The 18,279-nt window shown below is 36.2% G+C and overlaps 1 protein-coding gene across 3 annotated transcripts in view; it reads right to left on the bottom strand.

Annotated features, from left to right (window-relative positions):
• Positions 1-18,279, bottom strand: part of FNBP1L (formin binding protein 1-like) — a 54,867-nt gene that overhangs the window by 35,435 nt on the left and 1,153 nt on the right. The window lies entirely within an intron of this gene.

Genomic DNA, 18,279 nt, shown 5'->3' with positions numbered 1-18,279 from the left:
TTTGTGATTCAGATAACTTAACATTAAAATATAACACAATTCTGCCATGTATCAGTTTATCTCAGAGTTTTTAAGATATAAGCCCAGAAATATAAGAGGACTTTACTGTGTATTTCACTGTATTCATTCAGAATCATAATCTGTATTGTTAGGATAACATTACAATTATTCATAAACTTTTTTTTTCCTAGTAGAATCTTTGCAAGATCAAATAATACAAACACATACTGTTTCCCTTCCAGGTTAACAAGGTATTTTTCCTTCCTGAATACCTTAAATTACACGGGAAATGATCAGTGATGTAATTTAACCATAAGCATATGCACTTCCATTAGAAAAGTTACATTTTTAAAGTAGTAAAAACCCCCTATTACAGCGTATTCAGACATTGAAGCTGCAAGTACAAAAGCCACGTACAAACTTCAGTGTATTGAAAAAAAAATCCCACATTTTTAAACTGTCACAGCTACTATTCTCGTTCTTTGCAAAACATATACAAAGCCCAAACTCAAAATAGCTCAATTTCATACTGTTTCTGTAATCCAGCACAGCAAATACATCAGTATTAAAAAGACAATGGGCTCCACAAGTACATTCCACACCGCTGTAGTTCTTTGTGGTTCCATACCACACATCCAGTCCTTTTAGAGAGCCAGTCAAGCAGACAAGGTAGAAACTGAAAGGTACTCCAACAGGAGCCTACCTTCTACAGTCATTTCCTCCCTGACTAAACTAATAAAAATACAAGGTATTCACACTGAAATAACAGCGGAGATCAGAAAGGTATAGATAAACAAGCATCAAATCTAGCTACTTCATCTATGACTGAAACAGAAGTGTCTTGGCCACTTTTTCCCTCTCATAATTTCTCAGGATCAGTTTTTAATCATCTTCTAATCTAATTTAATCTCCTGTCCATCTACTACTTCCCTTTTAATTCCTTCTTTAAGCCTCTTTTGCACAATCTACCCTATTGAGATAACATCAGTGTTTATGCAACAGGCAGATACAGAGTACCTTCTCTCTGCCCTAATCAAGAAATGTTCTGGGAAACCAATTTAGCAGCAACATTTTAAGCATTATGTTAATTCTATACTCCATGCAAAGCAGCTTGTTCCACTGATGACAGCCACAGAAAAACGGCTACTGTAGTAAATAATAGTAGGTATCCTTCCTAAAGACTTTTCAGTATTACCAAATCAGAAATAATAAAGAGCAAAACAGTGAAAAAGTGGTCAATAAATACTGGATACATAGTTCAAAATTAATTGCAGAAGAGCAGAGTAACTCAGAACAAATCATAGTACTTCCCTTTCAAAACCCAGTTCTAACCCAAGAACACTCCTTACTACACACCAACTTGGAAGTATAAGAAAGCAGCACAGTCTTTTTCTCACCTAAACACGTGGAACCTCTCCTGTATATTATGTCATTACCACATCACACTCTTAATGTCCTATATGGAAAATCCAATTATTTGTAATTTCATTCTTCAACATGAAGTGCTACTCATGTTTTTACTAAGTATTCATTTCACTAAGTCCTCAGGGAACTAAAACAGCAAAATATTAAACAATAAGCAATAAATCTTGATAAATAATCCATTTTCTAGGAACTGTCACAAAATGCCAAATAAATTCTGAGAAACAGCCTCAAGTACTGAATAAAACATGAAATAATGACAAAACCACAAAACCATTTTTTTTAGACTGAATAAAACTGTTACATCTTTTTTTTACTATGTTGACTATAAAACTGAAACCATCTACTTGCATGTGGTAGTTCCAACTTTTTTTTTTAACATTATGACCCACTGAAAATCAATGATTCATATCTGGGGAGCCTAACACTTTATATCCTAGCAAACACATTTTCAAATCAGTGATTAAAGCATGCCAATTTGTGATCAGGATTTTGTGGTAGAAAAAAAAAATGCAAGAGAAATGGCTTTTCTTTTTTAATTTCATAATTCATTAAATATCAACATGTAAAACCATGCCTATCTCTTAGAAAGAAAATAAACAAAAACAAAATCAAATTTAATTAGTCATTTTCTTATCTATGCCAGTACCTGAACTGAATGCATCTTTAACATATAATAGGAAATTATATACAAAAACAAAATCAAATTTAATTAGTCATTTTCTTATCTATGCCAGTACCTGAACTGAATGCATCTTTAACATATAATAGGAAATTAAAGACATTCCCCAGCCACACGTTTTTTCTGGAGGGAGAGATTTGGGAAGGAAGCAAGAAAACCGCAATAAAAAGAGTTCAGAGACAAGTACGTATCATTCCCACAAAGAAGGATAACACTGTCATAAATATTTCCTACTTCGATCTATTGCCCCAGTGAGCCTCAGATAAATACTAAATATTTAAGATGTCCAAAAGATCATTTATCAAAATGTATCTGACTAAATTCTTCTGTATCACAAATGATATCACAAAACAGTCACACAAAGGATTTATTTCGCAGATGCTTTAAAATACTTGATAAGAATAAGGAAAATTATTATACTTTTACAAGAGCAGAAGGAGCAATTCATGATAAAAAAAAATCACAAGGTTTATTGTGACAGCAAAAGTTGTCTTCATACCATAAAAAAGCACAAGTAACTGATATGTAACTGATAAATATGTAACTGATAAATTGTAACTCATAAATATGCATGTAACTGATAATGTATGTAACTGTATAAAATATGTAACTGATAAATTGAGATCCTTAATCTTCATACAAAATACTATTTAATGTGTCTCCACTCTCCAGCTTCAAAGTAAATTAATTAACTGAAACAAAGGTGGCAAAACTGAATTAAGTAACAGTTAAGAATATATTTTTCTTAACCTGTCAGCAGTATCCTGAGACATCTCTTAAGCAATTAAATCTTCAATGCAAAGTTTTTACTTCTAAATGCCAGATTTCTTCTATTTCTTTACTCTGAAGCAACTTCACTATTCTGTAATTGAAAATAACCTTGTACAGTCTAGAAAGATTTATATAGGGAGAGAAAAACAGAAGAGAAAGAATACTGATCACAATTTTATCTTCCTAGCTGAAGGAGTCATGCAGAGAACTAGATTTTAGCCCGAGTCATTTAAATTCATGTGACCCTGATGATAATTGCATGAAACAGGGGCTAATTCTTGGCATTTCTTGAATTTCAAAAAGAAAGCCTATACTGTAATAAAATTTATTTTCCACTCTGAATGTTATATTCAACTTGCTGTTGTTGTTATAGTTAAAAACCCAGTTCACAAATTAGATTATATATATGCAGGAACCAACTCATATGAGATGTGCCCAGAATTAAAAATCTACACATTTTGTATTAGTCCATTAGGCTAGAAATACTCACAATTGATATCAACCTGTTAAAATTAAAAATGCACTCCTGATAGTAAAATAAAGATTTTTGGGTGGGGTTTGTTACTTACAATCAAAAATTTTTATGTCTCTCAAGAATTCATAGTAGGATAAACCCCTAATAAAGACTTGAATTTCTAGCATTCCACAAAAGAGATGATTCACACAACAGGCAAATGTATCATCCGGTTCACAGAGGCAATCACTAGTAACAAGAGAGCAATTTAAAAATAATTTAATGCTCTCTAATCTGCTGCGGTTCTCAGCATCCATCTTTATTTTTGTTACCATAATTCGCTTCATTTGTTCTACCTGCATTTTAAAATCATGCTGAGATACAATATACTGATATCGTAATAACCATACTTTTAACTAAGTGTATAGGGAGTGTTTTGATTGATACAGAACTTTGTTGTGTATCAGTATGGCGCACATCTCACATCAAGGATTCCAAACTCAACAATAAACTAAAACATTGACCGAACTGTTTTTCACCATGCTGCCAAATAGTTTTCCCCATTTCAACAAATAGCTGGAGAGATTACACAATACACTTACCACATCTGCACAGTCATCTATGATTTCTGAATTTGTGTATCTTAGAAACAACTCTATTCACTTTTACACCCATAATGTGCAAACTAATAACACCTTTTTCTTTTTCTTTTTTTTTTTTTTTTTTTTTTTGCAAAAAACGGCAGTAATACATGAGTAATTCCAATGGAAATAAGTAGATTCCCAGTAAGTACAGCAGAACACTGAATAGCTATAAAACTAGGACACAAGATCAATCAATGCACAACTAGTACATAAATACTGAGGTGAAAACAGGCACATAAAATCATGGAGAAAATACCGAATAAAGGTGTTTTTCTCAAAACGTAACTTAGGATTCCTAGTATGAACGTGGGGTAAGAGCATACCAAATACTAATTCAAATAAACTATTTGCAGATGAAACAGTAAACCCTTTCCAGCCAAATTAATGTAATTGGATGAACTGTACTACCTTCTGTGTCAAATATGCCTTTACTGGAAATCATCACAGAATCACAGAAGGGTTCAGGCTGGAAGAGACATTAGAGATCACCTAGTCCCATGGGCAGGGACACCTCCCACTAGACCAGGTTGCTCAAAGCCCCATCCAGCCTGGCCTTGGACACTTCTAGGGATGGGGCACCCACAGCTGCTCTGGGCAGCCTGTTCCAGTGTCTCACCACCCTCGCAGTAAAGAATTTCTTCTTAATATCCAATCTAAATCTTCCCTCTTTCAGTTTAAAACCGTCACCCCTTGTCCTATCACTCCCTGACAAAGAGTCCCTCCCCATCTCTCCTGTAGGCCCCCTTTAAGGACTGGAAGGCTGCTATAAGGTCTCCCCAGAGCCTTCTCTTCTCCAGGCTAAACAACCCTCACTCTCATAGGAGATGTGCTCCAGCCCTCTGATCATCTTCATGGTCCTCCTCTGGACCTGTTCCAACAGGTCCACATCTCTCCTGTGCTGAGGATTCCAGAGATGGACACAGTACTCCAAGTGGGGTCTCACCAGAGCGGACTAGAGGGGCAAAAAACACCTCCCTCGACCTGCTGGCCACATTTTTTTTGATGCAGCCCAGAATATGTTTGGCTTTCAATGTGCTTTAATACATTGTCCTTGAGGTTTAAAGCCAAAAGATAAACTCATAAACTGCACATTTAATCACTATGTAAAATGTATCTGCCATTGTTTCCACTCAAAAAAGTTAAAGCAATAACAGCTACTGATAAGTGTTCTTCATATGGCAATACTTACTATGAAAGACTGCTGAAATATTAACATGAAAGCCCTTGGTAACACCTTTTTAAGATGTTGCAGATGTTTTATACCATATAAGAGAGATGATAAAACACAGCTCATACAAAGCCTAGAAGAAAACTGCACACATCAGAAAGCATGCTGTACCCCAAAAGAAGACCTTCTTACAAATAACTTTACCTAACCAGTATTTCTTCACCATTAACTTGCCATGCTAACTCTTTATTCTTCTACTTTCCTCATAGAACAGAAGTTAGTACTAAGACGACAGAAACTAATGCTGTTGAAGCAACTGAATGAATTCTAACTCTAAAGAGATAAAAGATTATGAACAAAAATAACATAAGAAGATAGTCTAAACAAACTAAAAATGGAGCAAGTAAATCGTTAGGAAGTTCTAGCAAATGAAGGTAAAAATAAATTGTTTTCAGGAAAAAGAAAAGTAGGAACCTATGACCAAAAAATGGCTGAATACATTAGGGTGCCATTTCCTTCTACAAACTTACTATTACATTAGCTTGTTTAGTGGCAGAGAATACTGAAAGATAAAGGATCCAAATTCAAGCAAAGCCTCAAACTCTTTACTTATGACAGGAATATACAGATTTTTATTTAGATTTTTCAAGTACTTTCATCAGCTCTCTACAAAATACAGTAACATCTCAGATGTTACTGGGAACAGATTTAGATTGGAGATTAGAAGGGGGTTCTTTACTGTGAGGGTAGTGGAGCACTGGAACAAGTTGCCCAGGGAGGTGGTTGAGGCCCCATCCCTGGAGATATTCAAGGAGAGGCTCGACGAGGCCCTGGGCAACCTGGTCTAGTTGGGGGTGTCCCTGCTGACTGCGGGGAGGTCGGACTAGATGACCCTTGGAGGTCCCTTCCGGCCTGGGAAATTCTATGATTCTATGAAAAAAAAAAGATTTCTTGCAATTGAGGTTAATCTGCATACCGTCTGACTTTGAGATAATTTAAATCAATTGGAAATAAACGAAAAATTTTCAAAGTGCAAAAAAATTTGCAAAGAAATGCTTTAAAAGTATCTAAAGGGTGGGTTGAAGGAGGAGGGAGCCAGACTCTTTTCAGTGGTTGCCAGTGAGAGGACAAGGGGCAACAGGCACGAGTTGGAACGTAAGAGGGTCCACTCAAATATGAGAAAAAACTTCTTCACGGTGAGGGTGACAGAGCCCTGGAACAGGCTGCCCAGGGAGGTTGTGGAGTCCCCTTCTTTGGAGATTTTCAAGACCCGCCTGGATGCAGTCCTGAGTAACATGCTCTGACAAGCTCTGGGTGGTCCTGCTTTGGCAGGGGAGTTGGACTAGATGATCTCTACGGTCCCTTCCAACTCTAAAAATTCAGTGAAATTCACTGAAAACTCACCACCCTACTTAAAGAACAAAGCCCCCTTTCCACTATATGAAACATTGTTTTATGTTGATTCGTTTAGGACAGATGAAGCCTGCGAGTGTTCTGTCTTTCCTTTCTATTTCAATATCATGATCAGTAAAAACACAAATATACATTATGCATCACTCATTCCTCAATGTTTAATGAACAAAACACATACCAGAACTGAAGAGAAAGAATTCCACAACAGACATATGGTGAAATTGATTCCTGAAAAGTCACCTATGAATTCTCTGAAATTATTAACAAGTTCAAAGGTACATTGTATCGAGTAAGAGGAGTTAACAATCTAAGAAAGGATAAGAAGAAACTATGTTATGAAAAGCTATGCTGCCTTCCTAACTGAGTAACTGGTACTAGTCCTAAAAATATCACAGGCAACTTCCAAATAACTGGCAGATAATCTTGGAGATATAGGAGCATAATTCTCTTCCCACAAATGAACTGATGTCAGCAAAAAATTAAGTCTCTTTTCTAATGACATAATGAAAAAAAAAAAACCACCAGTCATGAAAGCCACGAGCTTCAGGTTTGACTTATGTTCTGATTACGTCTGTGTGATAAAAGTTTGAAATGCTAAGTATAAAGCACTACAAATAGTCTATCAAGAACCTAAGAAACATTTATATATAAGGTCTTTCCTAGAAATTCACTCTTCTCAGTTTCCCAGTATCCAGCATAGATAAACTAATAGTAGTAACTCCCACCTAAGGTCTCTTTAAAGATGAAACAACAGCTTTCCTTTTGGAATTAAAACTCAAGGCTGAAACGTGTGTTTGAAGCACTGATATCTCATTATTGAAAAAATAATGAGAAGCATTGTACCTCATCATTGAAAAAAGCATGAATGTTGGCCATTTGGTACTATCCACCTTCAGTTGATTACATAGTTTCCCAAGAATTGCAAGGCATTTTATACCAATGATGTCAGGATGTATTCATTACACAGCCCACAATTACAGCCTTGCAGTATAAACCAGACAGAACACAGAAAACTGTTTTATCTAAGAATCACTAAGCACAAATACCACTGGCACATCGTCTTTAAGACTTAATTTTAAAATGACTTCAGTTCAACTATTGAAATTTCAGTGAAACTAAGCGACGTTCTCCCTAAACCGAAGTAATTGAAAGTCACGGGGTGCTAAGCCATCCGAGCACAAAGAGCAGCTGGCACACTCCGCCTGTCGCTGGTTTTGTTTGCACCTACTAAGCTTTTAGCATACAGAGCCAATCCCTCGTTTTACAACACACCAATTCCAATCCACTGATAGGAAGTTTCTCCTGGTAAAAACGTCTTAATACACACAACCGCTCCTATCTCCCGACTTCCCCCTCAGGAATGCAGAAGATAAAGCTGAAACTTGGGGAATCACACTTGTATTTCTGAAGTACTAGGCTACTGCCCGAGGAACTGCAACACTGTTCCTAGAAAGAGATAATCGTTACACTCCCTAGTACCAGTATCACAGTAAAAAATGTCTCTTAAAAAGCCGTTTTAGAAAGCACTTGCCCTTGTTATTAGAGAAAGATCAGCCAGGAAAAAACTACTTAATATTAACAGAGCCTCAAGCTCAGGGAGATATGTTAAAAAAAAAAAAATCTAGACTATATGAATGCAATACCTCAACAGGAAGGAGAACACCACAGGGAACACAATAGGCCTCACGGCTTTTACCAAACAAAGCAGCAATCACGCTAAACCAAACAAATAACCCATAACCCATATTTCCTTAGTCTCAACGTAAAGACTTAATCAGACTACCACACCTCTTGCTACAGGAGTAAATATTTGAGTATCATTCCAAAGAGGATACTTCACAAAATTGCTTGGCTTGCCTCACACCGGGATCCTTCTATCTAAGTTTCATGGAACTCTACACTCCCCTCGCATTACTTATGAAGTAGAAAAATCCCAGGCATTTGCATTTTCCTGATAAGTTACTATTTATTTTCAAGAAACTAATTTTCCCTCTTTTAAACATGCCATCTTCTTAAATATGAGACCTAACCAGATATTCCAGTCTGGTTTTTTTCGCATTCCCTTCCCAGGCTGAAGAACTGTTCAATACGACTTCATCCTTTTCTTCCCTCCTCCAAGCAAATTTGTAATGCCTTCTTGACCACAATGCACAGATCTCCAATGTCATCATCCACTGCTTAGTAAGTTTCCCAGGTAATACAAAACATAGTTATTAAGATGAAACTTTAAATTAATTAGATTAATTCTACATCATTTGAGAGTAAAATTTTCACCATTCATAAATCAAAGTACTAACCTATATTCTTGTTCTACCAAATACCAGTTTACAGCAGGCAAAGCTCATAAACCTGAAAAGAGATCCCACTAAATTAAATAATTAAAGACAATAACAAAACATCAGTAATTTTTGCTGATGTAAATAATGCAGTGCAGCAACTACAATCCACAGGTAGAGCCGGGAAGCTTAGATGCAAAGTGGTAACTCAGGATATACTGCACATTTTAGCACAGAAACAGATTGGAGGGGCCAGGCAAGGTGAAAAATAAAGACTGTCCTGGAAGATTACCTTGAAGGAGGCATTAGTACTGCAATATCACTAGAGTATCTGCAGACTTAATCAGCTTTCCAATTATCCCCCTCCCTTAAAAAAAAATCTGCTCTGAAAAGGTCTTGGTATACAATACTTACTTCTCAAGTACATTAATGAGTTTCACTGATGCTGTGAGACCTTTGCTCATAAAGTGAACAAATACTAGTAAAATTAAATCTAGAGACAAGCATCTGCGCTATTAGGGTCTAAATAAAAGTAGATCTGAGGGGGATGAGGGAACCCATACTTGACTCTTCAGAACAAAATTGTTTTATCAGTGCTCATTAATGAACCTTCATACAGTTTTCCATTTACTAATCATGAATTTGAACTTATTTTCAGAGAAAAACTATGATAAAACATGTTCCATGATAATGTGCATCATGTCTTATTAATTACTGCCCTTTACTGCTTTGTACCTTTAATAAACTAGGGTCTTAACCTTTAACTTTCCTTTTACCTGAGCATTTGACTTCTTTCCTTACAAATTCCATCCTAAGACCTATTAACAATTTCTACATCTTTTTTTTAAAAAACAGGTTCTTTCTAATCATTCCAATAGTTGTGTCCTTACTCCATTCTCTATCCATCTCATGTCTCAGTTACAGAACCGTAATTTTCTCTGGTATTAAGAAATGATCATTTCACCCACATACATTTCTTCAGTGTTATCTCTCCTTGTCTCTATGCATCCTCCTCTATCGCATCAAACATTATCTTCTTAACCTCACTTTCAAGGGCATTGCTGGCTGATTCCAGCTCTATTACCTCATTATACCAGAGGATTACTGTTTGTTTTTCATGAGACTCCAATGCTCCCTTGTACTTTTCAACAAGCATTTCCTGCATTCTCTTAGGCTGCTTATGTGCTAATCCCCTGCAAACGTGATAAAGGTCCACCCCATCACTACCCTTTGCTTGCAAGGCTTACCAAAAGAAACAGCTAAGATGCTGCAGCTGAGGTCACTGCCCATCATGCTGAACAATATTTGGTTCTGCACAACTCTGTCATTTGGCCTGATCAGTAAATGACCCATCTTCTGCTGGAATTGAAAGTTAACTGAATTTGGGATGGTCTTTATACTCTGTGTTTGTGAGAACGCAGCACAACACAAGCCCACCACGTGACTAATGGTTCTAGGCACTAAATAAACACAAGCATAAAATACATTTCAACTATTGATTACAGGTGTCAAATACCCTAAACATTCCCCTAACTGTCATTGACTTCACATAAATAGGGAAAAAAAGGCAGGAAAATTAGACATAACAGATAGCTAAACCAGCTAGCTATTAGTCACCCATTTATTATAGGGGGGAAAAAAAAAGTGTTAGGCATGAGAAACATTACAGTTTCTTCTACCAGAAGAAATTCTCTACTGTAGAGAAAGCCAAATGTATTGTAGCACAGATATTGTCTTAGGTTCATACATACAAATTATTTTCCTACTCACAGCCACAAGAAAACCCTATGTCACCTAAAGCAAATGCTTGTTTGAGATTACTATTAGAAAAAGAAAACTTTATTTACCTTATTTGAAATAAATTAATCATCTGGGGGAAAAAACTAAATGTACAAGAAGCATATCCCACATCCAAAGAAAATGCCTTCAATTACTCTGCCAACCAGAATTTCCAAAGTGAGGTTTTCACATCCACTTGAGTTGGGGACCCATCAGGAATAAGAAAGAATCCAGCAATCAAATGCTGCCTTCCCAAAGGATTTACAAAGCAGATAAAGATCCAAAAGGCACACCCATCCTCATTCATATCTGGCTCCCCCAAGTACGCCAAAGACTGCCTCTTGACTCTCCAGTGCAATTGCTGTCATATTTCAGAAGTTCTTCAGTACTTAAACATCACTCCAAACTCAAATCAAGTGGACGTAATTTCATTGCACAATAGTGGAAAAATATTGTTTACTTCATGTGGAACTACAGAAAATCACGTTGTACTATTTCTTGGGTACCAGCTGATGAGAAGTGATTTGTGTGGTACCTGCGCCTCCTAAAGAAAAACTTGGTAAACATAAGCATTACATTAATAGATACTATGATAAAATGGTGACATTTCTGGCCAGTACACAGCAGATTATACCCATTCAAGTGAAGAGTTTTAAATGGTTACTTCAAGCAGGCGGTCTGATCAAAGAGAATCAGGACAAGTTATTAGAATTTGCTGCTTTTTCTGTTTTGCTCCTAGCATTTTAAAACACTATATTGCTTTGCACTTGCACATTAAAGTATTCTACAAATGCAGGTGTTGTTAAAATATCAATTTCATTTTTAAAAAAACCTCAAACTTTATTCCAAGTTTACAACTCAACTAAGAAAAAGAAAAAATACGTTTACTTGCCCAAGACCACACAAGAGTTCCACAGTAAAGACCAAGAAAGATTCAGATCTTGCAATATTTGCTTTTTAGCTCACTGTAAGACTGCACTTTTCCTTTGAAAGATGTATAAAGTGACAAAACTATATATAAAACTCAATGCCAGAAAGCAGTTTTAGCAGTCGAATGCCCTTTTTATTGTAAATGACAAAGCAGAAGCAGAGTTCTGACTAAAGAAAAAAATTAAGGAAAAGATATTAATCAATTTCAAGTGTAATCATTTCAAATTTCAATACTGTTGAAATGGACAGAAAAATAAGCACACTTGAAATTAAGCCCTTTCTTGTACTTGTCACCTAGCAGGAAATATAATACTGCTGCCACTCTCCTCCAACAGAATTTGTAGTGGAGAAAAAGCAGCAACCTAGACTAACAAATTTATTGCAGATAATTCCATAAACAAAGTCAGTGTAGAGGGTCAGCATTTTAATGAAAACCAGAAGGTTTTCATTCGTGTAATGCTTCTTTTTCCCCTTCTCCTCCCATCCAGCTGAAGCACTGACATGCACCCGAAGATGAACCTCTAAACGTGCTGCCAAGAGAGCACTGGGACTGAGGTACGTAAACTCACTAGGGGCAAAATGAAACAAGCTGATTGGAATTTCAACTTTCACTGAACAATTTGTTCACCAACACAAGGAAAAAGCTGAACATATCTGGACTTTGGGGAATTCTTTTTCTACCAAAAAGAATTCAAGCTGCTGAAAAAGTACGCACATGTGTGCTACAAACAATGAAAATTTAATCTGAAATGTGTTAAAGAACTTCCCCTCCATAAAAAAAAGAAGGCAAACAAACAAACAAAAAAACCCCAAATCCCCTGCATGACTCAATTACTGGCTTTATCAAGAACACTAAAAAAGCTGCTCTGCAAATGCAAGTATTTAATTACTGTATTAATAATAGAGGACCTCCCCCGATCAATCTAGTATAAGCACTAATTTAAATACACAAATGAACTCTTAGACATTTTAGACTTAGTTCAGTATGCCTATAGCATCAGTGACAACTCTACACAAGCATTAACACAAACCTTCTGCCTTCCAGGATCTACTTGCAAACTGTTGAAAGTACAAATCGTATCTACTTGGACACCCCTCACCAAGGACAGAAACCTGAACACATTGACAACAGACTTCTCTCTACTCTTCCTTTTCTCCATCCCAAGTTCTGATGGATTTGCTGTTCCAAAGGATCATTACTTTGACAGATACACTCTTGAAAGAAATCCTCTGCTTGGCTGAGATAAAGGATCTTTTATCTCAAACAACCTCCTACTATTCGCACTCAGGAAATCAAACTGCTAGCTGTAGCATTTAAATTCTTGATACAGGCAACTCTCAGATTTTGTAGTATGAATAAGAACACTATATATGTTTTTTAAAAACAGAAATATTTTTCCAGCATTCAGCATTTCCAGATTAACAAAGTCCCATGTATGTTTGCACAAGCTTTCTTCAAGAGCATATACACAAGTGGCGCCATAAATAAAAACAGATGCCATTTTAATAGATATCAGGTGACAAAGAGTTTTCAAAACTGAAAAAAAAATATTTCTAAACAGATACTCAAGGGCACAAGCACATATGCATTCTTAAATTAAATTATGTTCAACATCAAAACCCAACCGATAAAGTCTCAAGACAATGACTCACCCCTTCCTGGAAAAATCAGTAAAAAGGTCAGATGTTTATGAACCAGACAATTGCTGGAAAGATACGGACAAACATTATTTCTAACTAAAACTCGATACAATTGTTTTCATTCCAGAGCCTGAAGTAACTACACATTCACTAATCAAGTACTTGATCCTTACATAACTTTCTATTTGGAAATCTCAGAAGTCTTCACAAAAATGAGATAAGCTGCACGATATTCCTTGTGAAAGACTATAACTTCCCAGAGGTTAAGCATTTTATCCAGTATCTTACCCAGGACAGAGGAAATGTATGGCCATCCCATGCATCTGGAAAACTCTGTAATTTCATACTTCAGCCACAAGACACATTCCTTGCACACATTTGCAGACCACAACAGCAAGATCACTTGAATGAAAAGAGAATCCATACAGAGTACTGCTTGCAAGCTTTGGGTTCAGTTAAAGGAGAAATCAGGGAAAAAAACATCCATGTTTCTTCTCGCAAACATCTAGGTGTTAAATAGAATACGTCTAAGCATAAGACCATTTTTAACAGCTTTTGAAAAACAACTGACGCAACTGAAAATTACTTAATATTTTTGTAAATAAAACTTTGATTTAGGCATAGAATGAATTTTGTTTAAGGAAAGATTAAAAAGAGCACATCACCAAATATACTTTGATCTTTCTTTGGTCAAATGTAACTCATTTCTAAAATAGTATTCCATAGTGCCAGTGGTTTCTTAATTATGAAGATGGTGTGCTTCTGGCCCCAAGGAGCTCACAACAATAGTATCATTAAATCTTCTGTAGCCTTTTCTTAACCATAAAATCTTAGTTCAAAAGCCCTCAGCAAAACTTCTGCTTTAAATATTTATCAAGAGGTGAGAAACAGATGGCTAGACTGGTTTTACTGACTGAAAATGTTCTGAGATGGCATTCAAACTCTTTTTCTGCCAACTGCTATTAAGAGGTTCCACGCATCAAAAGTTGAAAAACATCCTTCCTGATTTTTTTTAAAGAGACTGCACAAACTCTTTAATTAATTTCCAAGGAAGCCACTTCAGTGTGCCAATCACACAGAGTTTCATTTGCCTCCACTCATTAAGCCAAGAACTACATTATCAACTATCCTCCAGTCTCCAAAGCTCGGTGAACCTTTAGCTTCAAAGCAAATGCACTACATACTCAACTGAACAAAACCCCACAACGACAATAACCAGATATATTTTGTTATGTTAATGTTAATTGTACACTTTACGCCCATCACAAAAAGAACTCCAGATGTACAGTAACATATACACTGAACAGATGCTCATGCTGAGTAGATTCTTTAACATATCAGAATCCATCATTTTTATTTCCAAATAAATCAAGATACTTAAAAAAAAAACAACAACAAAAAAAAAAAAAAAACCCAACATTTTAGTTTCATTCATCTATTCTTGCCTTGGATACTGCAGTACAGTTTGACAGAAGTCAGACAGAGGGGCCTCGTTAAGTAAAGTATGCAAGTGTACCCAGGACTTCAACATGTAAACCTTCTTACTGCCTCTGAGGTGAACACAAGCATGCTGCATTTGAAAAAAAGCATGTTTAAAAAAGTTAAAATTCTGAAAAGTGTATCTAAATAAACAGCATCAATTTTCTATTACTAATGAAGTGCAGCAATGCTACTTTGCAATTATGTGCCCTCTTTCATCAGATGATTATTGCTTTACAAATAGTACCTAGGAAAAGGTTAAATATTACAGATAGGAAAATTTGGCGCACAACAGTCAAATTCTCAGAAACTCCATTTTCAACTGGATTACAGAAGATTAGACTTCCCAGCTCTCACCAGTCTAACCATTACGAGAACACTATCATGCAAGACAGGTCACTGAAGCAGCTGAGGATATGTGTGGACATACCATAAGGAACATGCTGCAGAGTGACCACAAAGACAAATGTGCTAATAAGAATAAAACTATTTGTGGAATAATACTTCCAAAATTGATCAAAAATGTTCGTTGTGATAAAAAAGCATAAAAGGGGAATACACGCAGGACAGAAACATTGTGGAATTAAACAGTTCTAATGATGGCATGGCTTAAATGAATCAACATTTATTTTACTATTTAATAGTCACATTATTTCATACACATATATTTCACATTATTTCATACAATGCTATCAAAGGAAATGCATTCATAATTGGAAGCAGTAACACAACAGGGAGCATGCTGTTTAGCCAAGACACACTGAAAAGCACAAAGTGCCTCCCATTACTTCAGTCTACTCAAGACATATATGTTTTGGCCAATGCACACCCACTTCAGAGAATGGTGGTGTGCTTATAAAAATGGTCGCTTGGAAAAAAAAAAGCCACATAATCCATGAAAAGAATAGCAGCTACAGAATTTAAAGACTTAGAAAATACTGGCCCATCAAAGGAAATCTTTCCCTTGTCATGTCCCTGATACAACCATTTAAGAAATAACAGCAGTATATGCCTTACTTCAATACCAGAACAGCCATATTAAATAAGTACCACAAAAATACCAGGCATGAGTTGCTTTCTTAATTCCCTAATTTTTCTTCTGGCTCCTTTTTTGTCTCTAAATTCATCCATGCACACTTCTCACTTTATCAGAAATAGCATAAAGACTCCAAAAAAAAAAAAAAAAAGAAAAATAAATTATAGCTGTGAATCAGCTCTGAAGATAATCATCATGAAGAGATGCAATTTGAGAAGGCAGGGTTAAGGAGATATTAACACACCTGATAAGAAAATCATCAGATTTGCCTCAGTGAACCAACTAAGCCTACACACATATTTGCAGATGTTCTGAAAAAACTGTCATCTAGATACCAGTCTTAATCCTGAAAAATTCCACTTCATGGCCACAGGTGGAAGCACTAATGACGGAGAGCTTTAGGCTCAACGAGGTCTCCAGAAAACCTGTGCAGAACAGCTCTCCACAGCTGGAGACTCTTAACACCCTGATTCACTTGTGCCCTGCTGCCATCAGCAAACCCAGAGTGGCTTGGGCTGCCTTCTGGAGCTGCATGGTTGCTAGCAGCAGGGAACGATGAAGGAAAAGCTACAGTAGAAGACAAACACATCTATTAGCTTATTTACTCCTTGTTCAGAGTCCTGTCTTTAAAGTTCTGCAAATACTATTTTTCCTTGTGTTTTTAACCTAGATTTAAGCTAATTTTTTCATTAATTTAATTTTGTGCCAGATTTTAAGAAAGCAATCTTTATTTGCCTAACACAAGTTACTAAGTTATTAAAACAACTAAACATTCGATAATCTTCCCAAACAGCAAGAGAAGTACTAAATGTTTTTTCAGCTATGGAAAGAGGTTGGTTTATAACCCTAACAGATTTTTTTAAAAAAAAAAGTATTATTAGATTCAACAGAAAAAAGACCAACCCACTTAAAAGGCACACTAATGGAAAAACTTGTATTGTCAGGGTCTAGTTGTATAGTTACAAACAAAACTATTTTATACATAGTTACCTCATTAGTGTAGAGTTGCAGATATCTCCCAATATCAAAAGTATATTAAATTTTGCTGAAATAAAAGTGTTGCAGTAAAACTTTCAGCTTAAAATTCTGGCCTTATTTCTTCAAAGTAACACATAAGAATTAGTGAACCAGGAAACAACATATAGTACATCTAGATAAAACAGCCAGTTTCATAACACTGTGAATTAAATGCCTATCATTAAAAGGAATTTTGAGGTCAAAATCCACCTTTTTTATATATTTCTTAAGCACATAGGACAATAAACACTTTCTTACAAAACTGAATACAAGACAGTCTACAAAACCTTAACTGCCATTTACAAGCTCAACAAAGAAAATAAAATTAAGTAGCCAAAATGAACAGAGATCAGCAAACCAAAACTGTTTTCTAAAGCAATACATACTTAAGTGCTTACAGAAGAAAATTCAGTGCTCTCCTAAAATGCAAACACCCCCCCGAGCTACAAAGACACACTTGTGGTGCCAATATGAATATGGCTTCTACTTACTGTTAATATTACAAGTTTTATATTTCATTTTTGTTAAAGCAGTGCTGTCAGTACTTCACAAGTGTATTTTACCTGAATTTTCATCATGCCTATAAATCCTAGTTAACTAGTGTTTTGTACAGTACCTTGTAAAGTAACCCCTAAATATCTTTAAATCAGAATTCTCCACGAAGTACACTTGATGCAATACTATTACATCTTCATTTTGCATAGCCAGACATGACTTCTTCAGGTGGCTTCAGGAACTTCACTGGCCCAACTCCTCTACCCCACCCACATATTCTGACTGCAACGCCACTGCCTGCCTTTGGCTCCCCAGCTCACTTGGGCAACTGCTTGTCTCGGTGCTAAGCAGTTCTTTGCTCCTCTGGAGACTAATAGCCCTGTACTAGAAACTACTGATAAAGGTATTTCATTCAACTTCAAAAAAAAAAAAAATAGTATAATGCTAGGTCCAAGTTAAGAGTTCCTGAGTAGACTTCAAGCTACAATGTTTAACTTGCTGTACTTTTTTTTTTTTTTTTTCTGATGGCCAAGTGTCTGTGCTTCACACTCTTTAGTCTTTGAAACCAAGTAAACGAAGGGCTGGCTACATTTAAAACGGGGACGTTAAACTCTCCCTGGTACAATATATATATATATATATTTTTTTTTTTTTTTTGTTTTTTTTTTTTTTTTTTTTTTTTTGCTTAAGCTTTCCCAGGATCAGCGTCAGCTCCAGCAGCAGGAAATCAGACAGAGAAAATAAAACATCCCACGGGTGTGTGTGCGCAGAGAGCGATCCCGGCAGATCCCCCGGGAGAGCCCCCTTCCTTACTGCCCCCGGCACAGCCAGAAACCCTTCGGAGGAGGAGCGGAGATTTAAGAAAAGACCTAACGCAAGGCAGACACAGGCGCGGAGACACTGTCTGTCTGTCTGTCTGTCTGCCTGCTTGCTGCCAATTCTTCGTATTAAAAAAAAAATACAATACAATACGGAATTAGCCAGCGTTCCGGGGTGCTTTTAGAGACAAAGCATGTAAATAGCTGCTTCCAATTAGGGGCGACAGCTCAGAACGCTTTACTGGTCAGAGCAG

Source organism: Calidris pugnax, unplaced genomic scaffold (assembly GCF_001431845.1).
Source record: "Calidris pugnax isolate Ruff unplaced genomic scaffold, ASM143184v1 scaffold18, whole genome shotgun sequence".
NCBI lineage: Eukaryota > Metazoa > Chordata > Aves > Charadriiformes > Scolopacidae > Calidris > Calidris pugnax.
The sequence above is the reverse complement of the archived record's forward strand: the minus strand, read 5'-3'. Positions and strand labels throughout refer to the sequence as shown.